General features: G+C 40.6%; 1 protein-coding gene across 2 annotated transcripts in view; it reads left to right on the top strand.

Annotated features, from left to right (window-relative positions):
- The window catches only part of HSD17B12 (hydroxysteroid 17-beta dehydrogenase 12), a 168229-nt gene that overhangs the window by 24007 nt on the left and 127164 nt on the right, over positions 1–17058 (top strand). The gene's annotated exons all lie outside the window — the stretch shown is intronic.

The raw sequence follows: 17058 nt of genomic DNA, 5'->3' as shown, positions 1-17058 counted from the left end.
CTCTATCTCCCCCTCCTGTCTCCATTTCTATCTGTCCTATCCAACAACAACAACAGTTATGACAACAATAACTACAACAAGCACAACAAAGGCAACAAAAAGGGAAAAATGGCCTCCAGGAGCAGTGGATTCGTAGTGCAAGCACTGAGCCCCAGGAATAACCCTGGAGGCAAAAAAAAAAACCAGACAGAAGGGAGAGAGTTGTGAGAATGTGTTGCCTGCAGCTATCCTAGGGCAGGGGAAGCGAACTGAAGAATGGACAGAAGAGCAGAAAAATGGAAAGCACCTGGGACTCATACAGTGTCCCAGAACTGAATGAACAATTCCCATTATTTTGATATAGGAAGGCCTATTTTTATTTTTAATTTTTTGTGTTTTATTTATTTATTTATTTGGATAGAGGCAGCCAGAAATTGAGAGGGAAAGAGACACCTGTAAGAAGCAATTACAGAAGCCAGACCTTCCACCTTCTGCATCCTACAATGACCTTGGGTCCATACTCCCAGAGGGTTAAAGAATAGGAAAGCTATCAAGGGAGAGGATGGGATACAGAGGTGGTGGGAATTGTGTGGACTTGTACCCCTCTTATCCTATGGTTTTGTCAGTGTTTCCTTTTTATAAATAAATAATAATAATAATAAAAGATTGCCTTACCATTTGCAAATCTTTCTATCTGGCGTTGGAACTCTGGTCCTTGAGCATTGTAACATTCACCCAACCACGTGAGCCACCACCTGGCCCCACGCCCATTTCTTTTAAAGGTTTTCCTTGCAGTTGAAAACATCCTAACCTACAGATTGAAAAGAAAAGGTCGGAAGATGCAGCCCCACAGGTAGCATAATGAATAAAGCTTTGAATTCTCAAGCATGAGGTCCCAAGTTTGATCCCTGGCAATGCGTGTTCCGGAATGGCGCTCTGTTTTTCTATCCTACTCTCTTTACATCCTCATCAATACTTACATATATTAAAAAAGGAAAGGAGGGGGAAAGTCCTTATTTTTTTAAATTTTTTTATATTTTCCCTTTTGTTGCCCGTTTCTTTTATTGTTGTAGTTATTATTGTTGTTGTCGTCGCTGTTGGATAGGACAGAGAGAAATGGAGAGAGGAGGGGAAGACAAAGAGGGGGAGAGAAAGATAGATACCGGCAGACCTGCTTCACCACCTGTGAAACGACCCCCCTGCAGGTGGGGAGCGGGAGGCTCAACCGGGATCCTAAAGCCGGTCCTTGTGTTTGTGCGCTTGACCCGCTGCGCTACCGCCCGAAATTTCTTATTTTTAATACAGTCTTACTCGATGTTGGGATCCTGACTCTGAGCCTCACATGTGTGCAGCACGTGGCTCCACCCTGGCCCAGGTTTTATTTTAGCTTCTGGCATGTTAGAGTTTTGTATCTATAAAATTCCACTACTCCTAGGGGGCTCTTCTTCTTCCTTTTTTATTAGTAATTTAGTATTGATCTATAAAATCCCAAGATAACAGGGGTACAGTTCCGCACCTTTCCCACCCACCACCAGAGTCCTGTGTGTTCATTCCCTCCACTGGAAACTGCGGCAGTTCTCCCAAGGATATTGGCTATTATTTCTGTAACTATCTATCTATTATCTATCTGTCTGTCTGTCTATCTATCTATGTCTATTTTTTCCTACGATCCTGCTTTCTTCGTTATTAAAAGTTTTTTTTTCTGTTATCTTCATTTATTGGTTAGAGACTACCAGAAATCAAGAGGGAGGGGGGTGACAGAGAGGGCAGAGAGCCAGAGAGACACCTGCAACACTGCTTCACCACTCGCAAAGCTTTCCTCTTGTAGGTGGGGACCAGGGGCTTGAACCCAGACCCTTGTACATTGTAACATGTACACCCAACCAGGTGTGCCACCACCCGGCCTCCCTTCCCTTCCTTTCTAAGTCTGAGTATCTTTCCTGTTTTTTTTTTTTTTTCTCTTCTCTTTTCTCTCTGGGTCCTGATGGAATTGGAGTTCAGAGCCCTCTGGTCATCTTCCCATAACATTTACCTCTCTAGGAGTATGAACCAAAATTCTCTATGGGGTACAGCAGAAGGTGGGCTTTTTAACTTGAGGCAGAGACAGAGAGGAGAGACACCACCTGTTGTGCATGGTGATCCCACGTGGTGGTGCTCTAATCAAGTTCTTGTACATGGTAAGGTGTTCTTTCTACTGGATGAGATCTCTCCCAACCTTTATTTTATTTTATTTATGATACTTTGTGTGTGTAGATATATATATTTACATATATATATATAGAGAGAGAGAGAGAGAGAGAAAGAGACAAGAGAGACACAGAAAGACACCAAAGTACTTTTCAGCAATTCATGGAGTTAACTTTTCTCTTTGTTAGTAGGAATCAAACCCAGGGTCTGTGAGGCTCATTCTCTTAATTTTTAAAAAATAATTTATTAATGAGAGGGATGAAAGGAGAGAGGGAGAGAGAGAAAGAGAGAGAGCATGTGTACTCTGGTACACATGCTTCTGGGGGATTGAACTCAGGACCTCATGCTTGAGAGACCGCGCCACCTCCAAGACCATTCTCTACTGCTGAACCACCTCACAAACCCTTGAATGAATTTTACATTTGCTTTAAATCCTATAGATTTGGATGAACTTAATTTATTGATGTTCATGTCAATACTGAAATTATTCAGTATATGAAAGGAGGTATTACTGGTATGAGATATATTTGCAATTTAATTTTTTATTTCTTTAAAATAAAAAGCTATTAGTGATTTAATAGTTACTTACAAGATAATAAGATAGGAGGGACATAATTCCACATCATTCTCACCACCAAAGTTCTGTGTGGTCTCTGCCCCTAACGTTAATCACCATAGACATCCCAAGTTAAGTTGATCATATATATCTTATTTTTTAAGTTCACTTGTTTCAGTTCTCTTTATTCTAACTATGAGTGAAATCATTCCAAAGTTATCTTTCCTTTTTCCTCTTCCCTGTCAGAAAAGAGGAACAGCATCTGACTTCCTCAGGTGTTCTTTAGAATCTCTTCTCTCACTGACAGTGCAGAAACAAGGGTTGCTTGTCACAAAAGTTCTGGCTCCCAGTGGAACCCGGATTTAGAACTGTCTGGTTATCTTCTTCTAACATTTCTCACTCTGGGAGTATGGACCATAATTCCTTTTGGGGTATAGAGGGAAGGAGTTCTGTTTTCCGTAATTGCTTTTCTGCTGGACATGGATGTTGTTGGGAGGCCAATCTAAACCCCCAGCATGTCTCTTTCTCTTCCCAAGTGGGGTAGGGCTCTGGAGAGGTGAGGTTCTGGGATATGTTGACAAAGCCATCTGCTTAGGGAGGCCAGAATGGGACTGTAGCAGCATATGGAACTTGGGTGGTTGAGGCTACAGTGGTTTTGCAGGTGTCTCAGCTATAGTTCGATGAGGTTTGCTAAGTTCAGTAGTTGTCAACCTTGTTTTGGTGGAACTTCTTTCTCCGTGCCTGCTGTTACTCCATGACCATGCCTCTCAGAAATCCTTTGTAGTCTAATTAAATACATAAAACATCATTCTTGATTACGTTGGTTATTGAGTTCTTGTCCACATTAGACCATTAAATTATTTTAGCATCCAGGCCTATAGTTTATAGAGTTAAAGAAAATAGGCGTTAGAAAATTGTGTTTATTGACAGTATCCTTTGAGAACTATTAGCAAACAATTTAGGAATAATAATGGGCATTTAACTTGAAATAAATTTCCTAGGACTGTCTACTTTAAGTTTCTAAGTATTACTTTTAGTTTTGTCTATGTAATTATTTTTAGGGGGTACCTAGTATTCCGGAAACTTGACCCAATATAATTCAACTGAATTAAAAAAAAGGACTGGGTTGACTATGAGAACATGAAATGGGGTGGATGATATATGCATGTGTGGGTCTGTTTCTCTTCGGAGTACATCTCTATTATTCTATTCCAAAGCCAAGAAGAAATCAGTCACACTCATTATCCTGGTGGGTGTAAATTCTTAGCTCTGCCACTTTCCCATACTAATGTTATCATTAAGTTAAAAATTATGAACTTCATTTAAGCTGTTCTTGGTTTAGCAGATTTCAGGCTTAAGGTTAGAAATTCAGTGGTACTTAAATGCCCTTACTTTGAAGTTCAAATAGTGGGGAAATGTGCCATCTAGATCACTCTGAGGCTTGAACAAAGATAGTAGGGAGCTCTAGGGACATGTCTCCCATGTGGGCATATGGCCTGATGAGGTGTTTTTTTTTTTTTTTTTTTTAAACCAAGAGAGCCTGATGTGTACCTATACCTATACTTTTTTTTTTTGTTTGTTTTTTTAAAAGGAGATAGTCTTTGACTTTCTCCCTCCACCTCCCCAGGAGAGAATGGGAAGATAGAGAGGGAGGAAGATACCTGCAGCACTACTTCACTACTCATGAGGCTCGTGCCCTGCAGGTGGAGACCAGGCACTTGAACCCAGGCCCTTGAGCCCTGTAACTCAAATGCTGTACTGCATGTGCCATTGCCCAGCCTCTTTTAACAGCAGTTTTTTTCTTTTTTCTTTTAAACAAAAGTATTATTTTATATGTTCTTCTGTATGCTGTACATTTGCTTTATCTAGAAGTGCAGGGTATATGTCTCTTTTCCCTAAACATTTTGATAATATTTTGTATTACACCTTTAGCATTGAGTAGTTTTTTTTCTTTTATTTATTTATTTCCTTTTGTTGCCCTTGTTTTATTGTTGTAGTTATTATTGTTGCCGTGGTTGTTGGATAGGACAGAGAGAAATGGAGAGAGGAGGGGAAGACAGGGGGAGAGAAAGATAGACACCTGCAGATCTGCTTCACCACCTGTGAAGCGACTCCCCTGCAGGTGAGGAGCCGGGGACTGGAACCAGGATCCTTACGCGGGTCCCTGCACTTAGCGCCACATGCGCTTAACCCACTGCGCTACCACCCAACCCCTAGCATTGATTAGACTTTTAAAAGGCAGGTATGAAATGGATTGTGAAGTAGCATTCCCTACTGGCTTATCTGAAATGATAATGCAAAAATAGAAAATGAAAACAAATTATTATTTGCTGAGCACAGGATTTATTGTTATTGTAAAAGAACCATGATCTTGTGCAGAAGTCTTATTGGCACCACAGCCACTGTGTTTACTTTTATTGAAGAAGAGATTTTGTTTGCCCTTATTCTTTAGGTTATCTCCTACCTATAGTAAGTCATTTTTTTAAAACTCATTTTCCAAAGTGTTCTTTCCTACTTGATCACTTTTTGTTTATACTTTACAGATAGTGGTGTTTGAAGCATAGTCTTTTCCTGTTAATCATCTAGCGATTCTCTCTTTGAAAAAAATATTTATTTATTTTCTTTTGTTGTCCTTGTTTTATTGTTGTAGTTATTGTTGTCATTGTTGGATAGGACAGAGAGAAATGGAGAGAGGAGGGGGAAGGCAGAGAGGGACAGAGAAAGACAGACACCTGCAGACCTTCTTCACCGCCTGTGAAGGGACGACCCTGCATGTGGGAAGCCAGGGCTCAAACCGGGATCTTTAAAGCGGCCCTTGCGCTTTGGGCCACGTGCGCTTAACCCGCTGTGCTACCGCCCCACTCCCGCGATTATCGTTTATAATGGATTTCAGCTTTTCCGATAGCAGCTTTCACATCATTTCTCACCCATACTTTTCCTGGAACTGTAGAACAGACCAAAATTAGGTTTCACCAAATTTTCTAGAGCTAACTGTGCCCTCCAGTGGAGAAAACACAGGGCAGTGAAATAACCTGGGTAATAAAAGCAGCAGAGAGGAGAGGATGCAACACATCGAGGTTAGAGCCAAGCTGCACGAGGATTTTCTAGATAAATGAAAGAGCTTCATCTCATTGTCCCTTATATAAGCATGAAAATTAGGCACAAGCCCTCCCATTTATGAGTTTGTTGGAGATTCAGAGAGGTGTTTATTAGCAGTGAACTGTTGTGTCTTTAACGAAGTGGTGGATGCAGGGCTTTGTTGCTTTTGGTTCCCCCTGTAATGACATACACAGTTAATGAAACATTAGGTGAGTCTAATAGCAGAAGGGAGTTGGAGTAATTGATTCCTACCCCTAGAATGAATTTAGAAGACAACTGCTTTTATCCTTTTAAGTTTTGAAGAGACCAAAGAAAAACCCAAAGTAATTCAGGGTTGCATGTTAACAAGGAACATTTTGGCTGCTATAACTCTAAGTAGTCAAAGCACTCAGCCAATTGTGAATTGACCACAACTCCCCATTTCCTGATGAGAAAGGGCTACTGTCTTGCACTGTGAGTGATGTCTAGAATTTGGTCCTGGTGTGAACTTGGTGCTTCATCTATGGGAATGGTACCTGGGCCCCTCAGATGCTGGCTGACTGGTACCTGTGGGTTGACAATGGAGGCCAGGCTAAGGGGAGCCCAATTCTGCTGCACCGTGATGTGAGCATTATGATGTGAGCAGGCTGTGTAGTCTCTGACCTTCTGGTGTGAGAGAACTGGGTCACTGTAGAAGTGGAAACATTAAAGGGGATTTGATCATAGTTTTATGTTTCATTAAAAGGATTAATGAGTGATATCTTCAAAACAGGAAACGTGAATTGCCAAGATCTTACAAAAACTGGGACCAACCATCTTTGTAATGAACTGCTATCTGATGGTTTCTACACATTGAAGAGATAGAAGCTTTTTCTTTACTTTAGTCTATAGAGGGTATGTTATATAAATATATATAGGGCTTTTTTTTTTTTTTTTGCAAATTGAGGATAATTAGAAATAAAAATATGCCCTAATCTTAAAAATGCAGACTTTTAAATAAGGATATGCACATATTAAATTTTAGAAAGCAAAAGACTAGATGTTGGCATAGTGGGCATTGGGACTCTCATCTCTAGCATCACATGTGCCAGAGTTAATGTTGTCTCATTAATTGAAGAATAAATATTTAAAAATTTTAAAATCATATTGTCTTTCACTTGTCCCATGTTTGTAAAATATCCTACAGAGGTATTGTCAAAATCATTCAGGAAATAAAAACACCATAATACCCACACCTATGGACATCTAATCTTTGACAAAGGGGCCCAGACTATTACATGGGGAAAGCAGAGTCTCTTCAACAAATGGTGTTGGAAACAATGGGTTGAAACATGCAGAAGAATGAAACTGATCCACTGTATTCCACCAAATACAAAAGTAAATTCCAAGTGGATCAAGGACTTGGATGTTAGACCACAAACTATCAGATACTTAAAGGAAAATATTGGCAGAACTCTTTTCCGCATAAATTTTAAAGACATCTTCAATGAAATGAATCCAATTACAAAGAATATTAAGATAAGCATAACCTATGGGACTACATCAAATTAAAAAGCTTCTTCACAGCAAAAGAAACCACTACCCAAACCAAGAGACCCCTCACAGAATGGGAGAAGATCTTTACATGCCATACATCAGACAAGAGTTTAATAACCAACATATATAAAGAGCTTGCCAAACTCAACAGCACGAAAGCAAATAACCCCATCCAAAAATGGGGGGAGCACATGGACAGAATATTCACCACAGAAGAGATCCAAAAAGCTGAGAAACACATGGAAAAATGCTCCAAGTCTCTGATTGTCAGAGAAATGCAAATAAAGACAACAATGAGATACCACTTCACTCCTGTGAGAATGTCATACATCAGAAAAGGTAACAGCAGCAAATGCTGGAGAGGGTGTGGGGTCAAAGGAACCCTCCTGCACTGCTGGTGGGAATGCCAGTTGGTCCAACCTCTGTGGAGAACAGTCTGGAGAACTCTCAGAAGGCTAGAAATGGACCTACCCTATGACCCTGCAATTCCTCTCCTGGGGATATATCCTAGGGAACCCAACATATCCATCCAAAATGATCTGTGTGCACATATGTTCTTGGCAGCACAATTTGTAATAGCCAAAACCTGGAAGCAACCCAGGTGTCCAACAACAGATGAGTGGCTGAGCAAGTTGTGGTATATATACACAATGGCATACTACTCAGCTGTAAAAAATGGTGACTTCCCAGGTTCCAGATGTCATCAGGATGCCGGCCAGGCTTCCTTAGACTGAAGACCCCACCAATGTGTCCTGGAGCTCCGCTTCCCCAGAGACCCACCCTACTAGGGAAAGAGAGAGGCAGACTGGGAGTATGGACCGACCAGTCAACGCCCATGTTCAGCGGGGAAGCAATTACAGAAGCCAGACCTTCCACCTTCGGCAACCCACAATGACCCTGGGTCCATGCTCCCAGAGGGATAGAGAATGGGAAAGCTATCAGGGGAGGGGGTGGGATATGGAGATTGGGTGGTGGAAATTGTGTGGAACTGTACCCCTCCTATCCTATGGGTTTTGTTAATTAATCCTTTCTTCTTCTTCTTTTTTTTTTAATCCTTTCTTAAATAAAAAAAAATGGTGACTTCACCATTTTCAGCCGATCTTGGATGGACCTTGAGAAATTCATGTTAAGTGAAATAAGTCAGAAACAGAAGGATGAATATGGGATGATCTCACTCTCAGGCAGAAGTTGAAAAACAAGATCAGAAAAGAAAACACAAGTAGAACCTGAAATGGAATTGGCGTATCACACCAAAGTAAAAGACTCTGGGGAGAATACAGGTCTAAGAAGAATGACAGAGGACCTAGTGGGGGGTGTATTGTTATATGGGAAACTGGGAAATGTTATACATGTACAAACTATTGTATTTACTGTTGAATGTGAAACATTAATTCCCCAATAAAGAAATTTTTTTAAAAAATAAAAAAAAAAATAAAAACACCATAATATATGAACTTTATAGGGGCTTTCTGAAGAAGTTGAGGAAAAATAATTTAAATTTCTTAGAAATTCTCTACCTTTATTTGATCACTTAAAAAATGGGGTTTGTATTATTATATGGAAAACTGGGAAGTGTTATGAATGCACAAACTATTGTATTTACTTTCAAATGTAAAACATAATTCCTCAATAAAGAAATATGAAATTAAAAAAGATAAATATTGTATTAAGATCTGGTTTTACTTCAGTAATTGACTCTAGAGGGCACTGATGAGCAGCAAAGATTTTCAAAAAATTTTTTTTAATATGAAATATTCTTTGGGTTTTCATTTGACATTTGAACATAAATATTTATTTTACTTTCCAAATGATTCCAGAGAAAAAATATTTTTAAAAAAGGGCTAAAAAGTGTATGCCTGGATTTTTTTTTTGAAAATTTAATTGAATTTCTGTAGTTAATGCAATATGATTTTGAATCTGCTTATAAAAGCTTGTTTGGTATTTCAGAAGAAAGTCTATTGCATGGATATAAATTTCAGTACTTGAACTGACTTCCCATTTTTAAAATCCAGATAAGTTTGTTCAAAGACGAAGTGTGAAATTACATTTTGTAGAATTAACATTTACTTATTAGAGTTCCAAATATTATACACTTTGTGTATTTTAGCAGGTATAATACCTTGAAACTATCATGTGGTGCTTCATATGAAGGAAGTGATTAGACTTTTTAAAAATTTCTTTTCATTTATTTATATTTTTGCCTCCAGGGTTATTGCTGGGGCTTGGTGTCTGCACTATGAATCTACTGCTTCTGGAGGCTATTTTTTCCCTTTTGTTGCCATTGTTATCATTGTTATTGTTGTTCTTATTGCTGTCATTGTTGTTGGATAAGACAGAGGGAAATTGAGAGAGGAGGGGGAGAGGGACGGGGAGAGAAAGACATCTGCAGACATGCTTCACCGCCTGTGAAGCAAACCCCCTCCCTGCAGGTGGGGAGCCAGAGGCTTGAACAGGGATCTTTGTGCCAGTCCTTGCGCTTTGTGTCATGTTCGATTAACCCGCTGCATTTTTTAAGATGGGACGGCTTTTTAGAAAATTGTTACCTTAAAAAAAAAAAATTGCTACTTTTATCCAAACTCCAGAGGTGATGATGTTGAAGAGAGACATTAAGAAAATGTTCTACAATGAAAATGAAATATATTGAAAAGCCATGAATTGACATTTCGAGAATATATCACCTGAAATAAATTTAAAAAATAGTTTATGATAGATAATGTATCACAAGTTTGTAAGATTATAGGGTATAGTTCCTCACTGCACCCACCACCAAAACTCTGTGTCCCCACCCTCCCTCTTCTCCCAAATTCCCTCTAATTCTCACAAAGTCTTAGAAACAGTTTGTCTGCTTCTGTTTTTTTTGCAAATTCATGTGTATCAGTTCTCTAGATCCCACATACGAGAGAAACCATCCAGTAGTTGTTTTTTTATTTTTTCCTTATTATTTCACTAGGCATAATCAACCCCTGTTCTATCCATTTTGTCCCAAAGGACACAAAATCATCCCTTTTGATTAAAGAGTAGTATCTTAAAAATTATAGGACTATATATCCCATAATTTCTTTAGTCAGTCATCTAAACAGAACTTAATCTTCTTACCATCTTTCTTTCTCATGCCAACTTTTTTTTTTTAATTTTTTTTTAAATATTTATTTTATTTATTTATTCCCTTTTGTTGCCCTTGTTGTTTTATTGTTGTAGTTATTATTGTTGTTGTCGTTGTTGGATAGGACAGAGAGAAATGGAGAGAGGAGGGGAAGATAGAGAGGAGGAGAGAAAGACAGACACCTGCAGACCTGCTTCACCCCTGTGAAGCGACTCCCCTGCAGGTGGGGAGCCAGGGTTCGAACCGGGATCCTTATGCCCGTCCTTGTGCTTTGCGCCACCTGCGCTTAACCCGCTGCGCTACAGCCCGACCCCCTTAGTCAGTCATCTAAAGAGACATCACAGTACCTGAACTGTAGCACCTGTTCCCATGTGTTGGGGCTAAAATCTAGGCAAGGTATGGGCCTCTACCTAGGGAACTGACTTTCTGACCCCTTCCTGTTGAGCTTGTGCTCGCAAATCACCTTATGGGGCGGAGGGGGGAGTGACATTTTCTTTTCCTCTGGCTACTCTTCGGTGACAGCATTTTTTCCTTCCCTCTGAACCCGAATCACACTGTTTTCATTACTGCAGGCAGAAAGCCATATTAAGAGGGACAGGCGGTAGCGAACCTGGTTAAGTGCACATAGTACAAGTGCAAGGACACACGCAAGGACCCAAGTTCCATAACCCGCGGCTCCCCATCTGCGGGGTTGGGGGTGGCTTGCCTAACAAGCGTGAAGCAGGTCTGGAGGTGCCTTATCTTCCCCTCCTTTCTCAATTTCTCTTTGTCCTAGCCTATAAAAAAATGGGAAAAATTGCCTGCAGGAGCAGTGGATTTATAGTGTCAGCACTGAGCTCCTGCGATAACCCTGGAGGCAAATCAGACAAACAAACAAACAAAAAAAGCTAGAAAAAACATTGGAAGAAGTCTCAGTAATTTGATGTAAACCTGTTCCTTCTATTTAAGCAGTGTTGTCCAATAGAACTTTCCACTACTAGAGGCATGTTCTTTGTGCTTTGTTTGCCACCTTGGAACGGCCAGCTACGTTTGGTTATTGAATACTTGATATGTGCTAGTATAACTGAGAAAGTGGATTTTTAGCTTTCATTAATTTTAATTTAAAATAAGTGGTGTGTGTGGGTGGGGTGGGGTGGGGTAGCTACTGCGTAGGACAGTGCAGGCATACCGTGTCAGTGTTAGGTGAAATAGATAAATCAAGGAGGGGGCCAGGCAGTGGCGCGCTGAGTTAAGCGCACATAGTAAGAAGTTTTAAGGACCCGCGCAAGGAACCTGGTTTGATCCCCCGGCCCCCACTTGTGGGGTGGAGGTGGGGTTCGCTTCACCAAGCAGTGAAGCAGGTCTGCAAGTGGCTATTTCTCTCCCTTTCTATCTTTACCTCCCCTCCCAATTTCTCTCTGTCCTAATCCAACAAAAAAAAATGGGAAAAAGTAGCCTCCAGGAGCAGTGGATTAGTAGTGCAGGCTCCGAGCCCTACTGAATTATGACTCTGCTGCATATACCTGTTTATCCAGTCCTTTGCATTTTTATAAACCTGCCTGATAAACTGTCATATGTAAATGTCTTATTTTAAAGTATCCTCAGTTATTTAAAAGCAGGAGGGATTGTGTTCTGAACACTAAACGGATGCATGACATTAGTTCTAGAATCCTGCAATGGCGCGCATGTTGTTGTAACATTTGAAGAGGAGTGTGTGACCCTGGATGCGGTGCAGTGTGGCTAAAAACTGGACTTAGAAGCATTGACCACCCCACCCAGCTCTCAAATCTATGTTGTTGTTTTTTTAATATAACATGTTTATTTATTTTGGGTAGAGATAGAAATGGAGAAGGGGTGGGGGAGAGATACCTGCAGCAAAGCTTCACTGCTTCTGAAACTTCCCCCCTATAGGTGGGAGCTGGGGGCTTGAAACTGGAGCCTTGAGCACTATAATATGTCTACTCAACCAGGTATGCCACCGCCTGTTCCCCTCCCCCCAGCCCCTTTAATCTCATTCAGCAGACACTTATTGATCACTTCCCATTCTGTATCAGCTTCTACATTAGGAATGAAAGAAGAGTTCCCTGGAGAAACTAACAATCTAGTGGGGCAATGAAATAAACGTAAGGAATCATGATGCAGTTTTTGGTTTACTGTGCTGTCTGTATGCAGCATGTGCAGTAGAAGCAGGAGAAGCTTCTGGAATGAGGGTGACTGATGGGGACAGCAGGTCCTTCAGGTGACGAAAGCGAGGGCATTTCAGGAAGAGGAAACAGCAGGGTTCTTAGCATGGAAGTGCTAAGAATCTCCATCATGGAGTAAATTTAGTATGTGGATGGTACCTGACAATTCAGGTGCACAGGAGCGACGTGGAGTTTTACATCAGTATGACTTTGTTTTTCTTCTAGCTCAGTCTGGGGAAAAACAAAACAAAACAAAACAAAAGGCTTGGCTAAGAATAACTTTTGGTACAGTGAGTGATAAAACACTTAAATAACCACTGCAAGGAAACAAACATTAACTAACAGTATTGATGTGCTAATTAGAAATCATTTTATTTACAAAAACAGAAACCTAAAAGTTTCTCTGTGTTCTCCCCAGCTCCATGAGGGCTTTATGCACCGCTATTTCCCCAGAGCCTAGAACAGTGCCTGGCATATTTTAAGTGTTTGGTAAATTTTTGTTGAATTAAATTTAATTCCTCTAAGTGTTTTTATTATCCAGATTGACCTTTGCCCCACTATTTCTGTTACTATTATATTACTCCTGGGTTACTGGAGAGGTTGCAATGTATTTTTCTGTGTACTAACCAGGCCCGACCGTGCTTAGCTTCTGAGATCAGACAAGATTGGGCATGTTCAGGGTGGTATGGCCGTAGACTTTCTGTGTGTTTCTCTGTAAAAATGCATCATGACTTTTCTGACAACTCAAGTTACTTATGAAAACAGACAGTATTGCTAGGATTTGTGATGAAGAACGTGGACAGGGCTTCGTGGAGCCAATTTATCTCTGTTATACTTGGGCCACTCCACTTGAACTGGAGGATTCAAGATGGCCTCATCTTCACGTCTCAGGCCATGTTCTTGAATTCTCTCATTATTCACTAGACTTGGCTGAGCACCTCCCTCCCTCCCCCGACCCCGTCATGGCGCTGAGATTATTCAAGAAAGTAAAACCAGAGTTGCAAGGAATCTTGAGACGTTAACCTGAAAGTTGCCACTTTTGCCATATTCTGTTAAGTCAAAAACAAGTCACAGGATAAGTGCAGAATCAGGCTGAAGGGAAGACTCCATCGTTTTTATTTATTTATTTTCCTCCAGGGTTGTAGCTCCAGGGACTCAGTTACTGCACTATGAATCCACTGCTCCTGGAGGCAAATTTTCCCCTTTTTGTTGCCCTTGCTGTTTATGCCCGTACTTGTGCTTTGGCCCATGCACGCTTAACCCGTTTCGCCACAGCCCAGCTCCCAGGACTCCATCTTTTGTTGGGAGAAAGGTAATTCCCATAATAAAGTGGAAAGTTTTATTGCATTCTTCTTTGGAAGTGGTCTGCTCCCATCAACCCTCTGAGCATACCGTTTTTGATCTTTTCCATGTGCAAAATACACTGTCTGCTGCCCCAGGGATTTTATCCCATTGTGGCATCATCTTCAAGTCTAGGATTTTATTTACATGAAAATCCAGATTCACATGAAGTTTCACAGGCATAGCTGCATTGGTAAAGCATCTTATGATATAGAGGTCTGAATTAAAAATGACAAGTTACCTATTCATACTACTCTGCCCATCACCAGATAGTGTTGAGACAGAAAAACCACAGTAGAATGATCTTCTTACTCAAAAGAGCAAGAATGCCAAGGACACGTACATCTCTGGGCTGCAGCTTTTTTTTTTATAATTGATCTAGCCAAGTGTCTCCAGTTCTTTTACCCACATGTCACAAATGCTTTGGTTATGCTCATTTGGGCAACATTTTTCAGTTTTCCACGTAACAGTACAATCCCTACTTGGTCCTCTGTCATCCTTTTTGGACCTGTACTCTCCCCTCCAGCCACCCCAGAGTCTTTTACTTTAGTGCAATACACCATCTCCAGTTCAGGTTCTACTTGTGTTTTCTCTTCTGATCTTGTTTTTCAACTTCTGCCTCACAGTGAGATCATCCCATATTCATCCTTCTGTTTCTGACTTATTTCACTTAACATGGTTTCTTCAAGTCACTGTTTTTAGTAACTGAGCAGTATTTCATTGTGTATATAGACCACAACTTGCTCAGCCACTCATCTGTTGTTGGACACCTGGGTTGCTTCCAGGTTTTGGCTATTATAAATTGTGCTGCTGTGAACATAGGTATACACAGATCTTTTTGGATGGGTGTGTTGGGTTCCTTAGGATATATACCCAGGAGAGGAATTGTAGGGTTATAGGGTAGGTCCATTTCTAGCCTTCTGAGAGTTCTCCAGACTGTTCTCCACAGAAATTGGACCAGTTGACATTCTCACCAGCAGTGCAAGAGGTTCCTTTGACCCCACAACTTCTCCAGCATTTGTTGTACGACATTCTCACAGGAGTGAAGTGGTATCTCATTGTTGTCTTTATTGGCATTTCTCTGACAATCAGAGACTTGGAACATTTTTTCATGTGTTTCTTGGCCTGTTGGATCTCTTCTGTGGTCAGTATTCTATCCATGTCCTCTCCCCATTTTTGGATGGGGTTATTTGTTTTCTTGTGGTTGAGTTTGCCAAGCTCTGTATATATGTTGGTTATTAGCCTCTTGTCTGATGTATGGCATGTAAAGTTCTCCCATTCTGTGAGTAGTGGAATCTTATGATATGGTGCTCTAGTAGGTCTGGCTGAAAACATGATGCTTAGTGTAGCACCTGACAGGAATAGGAGTTGACCTTGTAAAGCTTTGGAGTAAGAACAGTGCAGACAGCAAAGCAAGTAACAAACTATTTTTTTAAAATGATTTTATTTACTAACTAATGAAAAAGATAGGAGGAAAGAAAGAACGAACCAGACATCACTCTGGTACATGTGCTGCCAGGGATTACGTTCAGGACCTCGTGCTTGACAGTATAATGTTTTGTCTACTGCACCACCTCCTGGTCCATATAATAAACTGTTTTGTTACCACTTTATTACTATCGGGTTGTTTCAAAAGCCATGCTGTCTTTGTCTATGTATTTCTGTGCAAAAATGCATCGTGACTTTTCTGATAACCCAGGTGACTTAAAACAAACTCATAGGTGGAAATAACTTGACATATTTGGGTAAAGGCCTCATTGACTGAACTGTGTGACTGAGTATTTTAGAGGGAAAAATAGTAGCAGAGGAGGTAGGCATGAAAGATCCCCACAGGACATGGGTAGAACTTTAGAGTTTTTTTTTTTAATTATAAATTTTCGATTAGTGATTTAATATTGGTTTATGAAATTACAAGATAACAGGGGTACAATTCCACTCCATTCTCACCACCAGAGTTCTGTGTCCCTATTCCCTCCAGTAGAAACTGCAGTGGTTCTCCCAAGGTTGCAGAAGATGGGTTGACTATTATTTCTGTATCTATCTATCATCTATCTATCTATCTATCTATCTATCTATCTATCTATCTATCTATCTATCTATCTATCTATATTTTGTGCATCCCTCCCCACCCCATGGTTCTTCCTTTCTAAGTCACATCTACACCTATTAGTACTTCCAAATGTCTTCCCAAATGTCTTTCCTTCATTTCTCTCAGGGTCCTGTTGGAGTTGCAGTTCAGAGTCCTCTGTTCATCTTTCCTTAATGTTTCTCCCTATCTGGGAGTATGGACTAAGATTTTTTTGGGGGGTACAGAAGGTGGGAGTTTTGGTTTCTGTAATTGCTTCTCTGCTGGGCATGGGTGTTGGCAGTTTGATCCATACCTCCAGCCTGTTTCTATCTTTTCCTAGTGGGGTAGGACTCTGGAGAGGTGAGATTCTGGGACACATTGGTGAGGTTGTATGACCAGGGAGTTCATAATGGAATCATAGTAGCATCTGTAATTTGGCATCTGAAAGAACTTTGGATTTTATTCCAAGTAACAGGAAATAGCAGTGCTAGGCAGTGGCACACCTGGTTATGTGCACATGTTGCCATGCAAAAGGACCTCAGCTCAAGCCCCTACCCCCTCCCCCCCTGCAGGGCAGAAGCTTCCTGAGTGGTGAAGCAAGTACTGTAGATATTTCTCTGTCTCTCTCCTTCTCTGTCTCCTCCCCTCTCAATTTGTCTCTATCCCATTAAAGGGCGGAGGGGAAGGGCCACCAGCAGTGCTGGATTCATCAAGCCCCAGCAACAATCCTGTTGCAATAAAAAAAACAAACAGATAAGACAGGAAATAGTAATTTCACTGGTTCTTGATAGTTATTTTTTAATTTATTTATAAAAAGGAAACATTGACTAAACCATAGGATAAGAAGGGCACAACTCCACACAATTCCCACCACCACCTCTCCGTATCCCATACCCTCCCTTGATAGCTTTCCTTGATAGTTTTTTTAATGTTTATCCTAAGTGGGCATGGCCAGAAAGGGGCAAGGATAAACTTGGTTTATACTTGTTTATATTGTTCATATTTTATTGTTGTGGGGCATTATTTCTTCTATTACTAATATTTTGGT

Source organism: Erinaceus europaeus, chromosome 17 (genome assembly GCF_950295315.1).
Source record: "Erinaceus europaeus chromosome 17, mEriEur2.1, whole genome shotgun sequence".
NCBI classification, from domain to species: Eukaryota; Metazoa; Chordata; class Mammalia; order Eulipotyphla; family Erinaceidae; genus Erinaceus; species Erinaceus europaeus.
The sequence above is the reverse complement of the archived record's forward strand: the minus strand, read 5'-3'. Positions and strand labels throughout refer to the sequence as shown.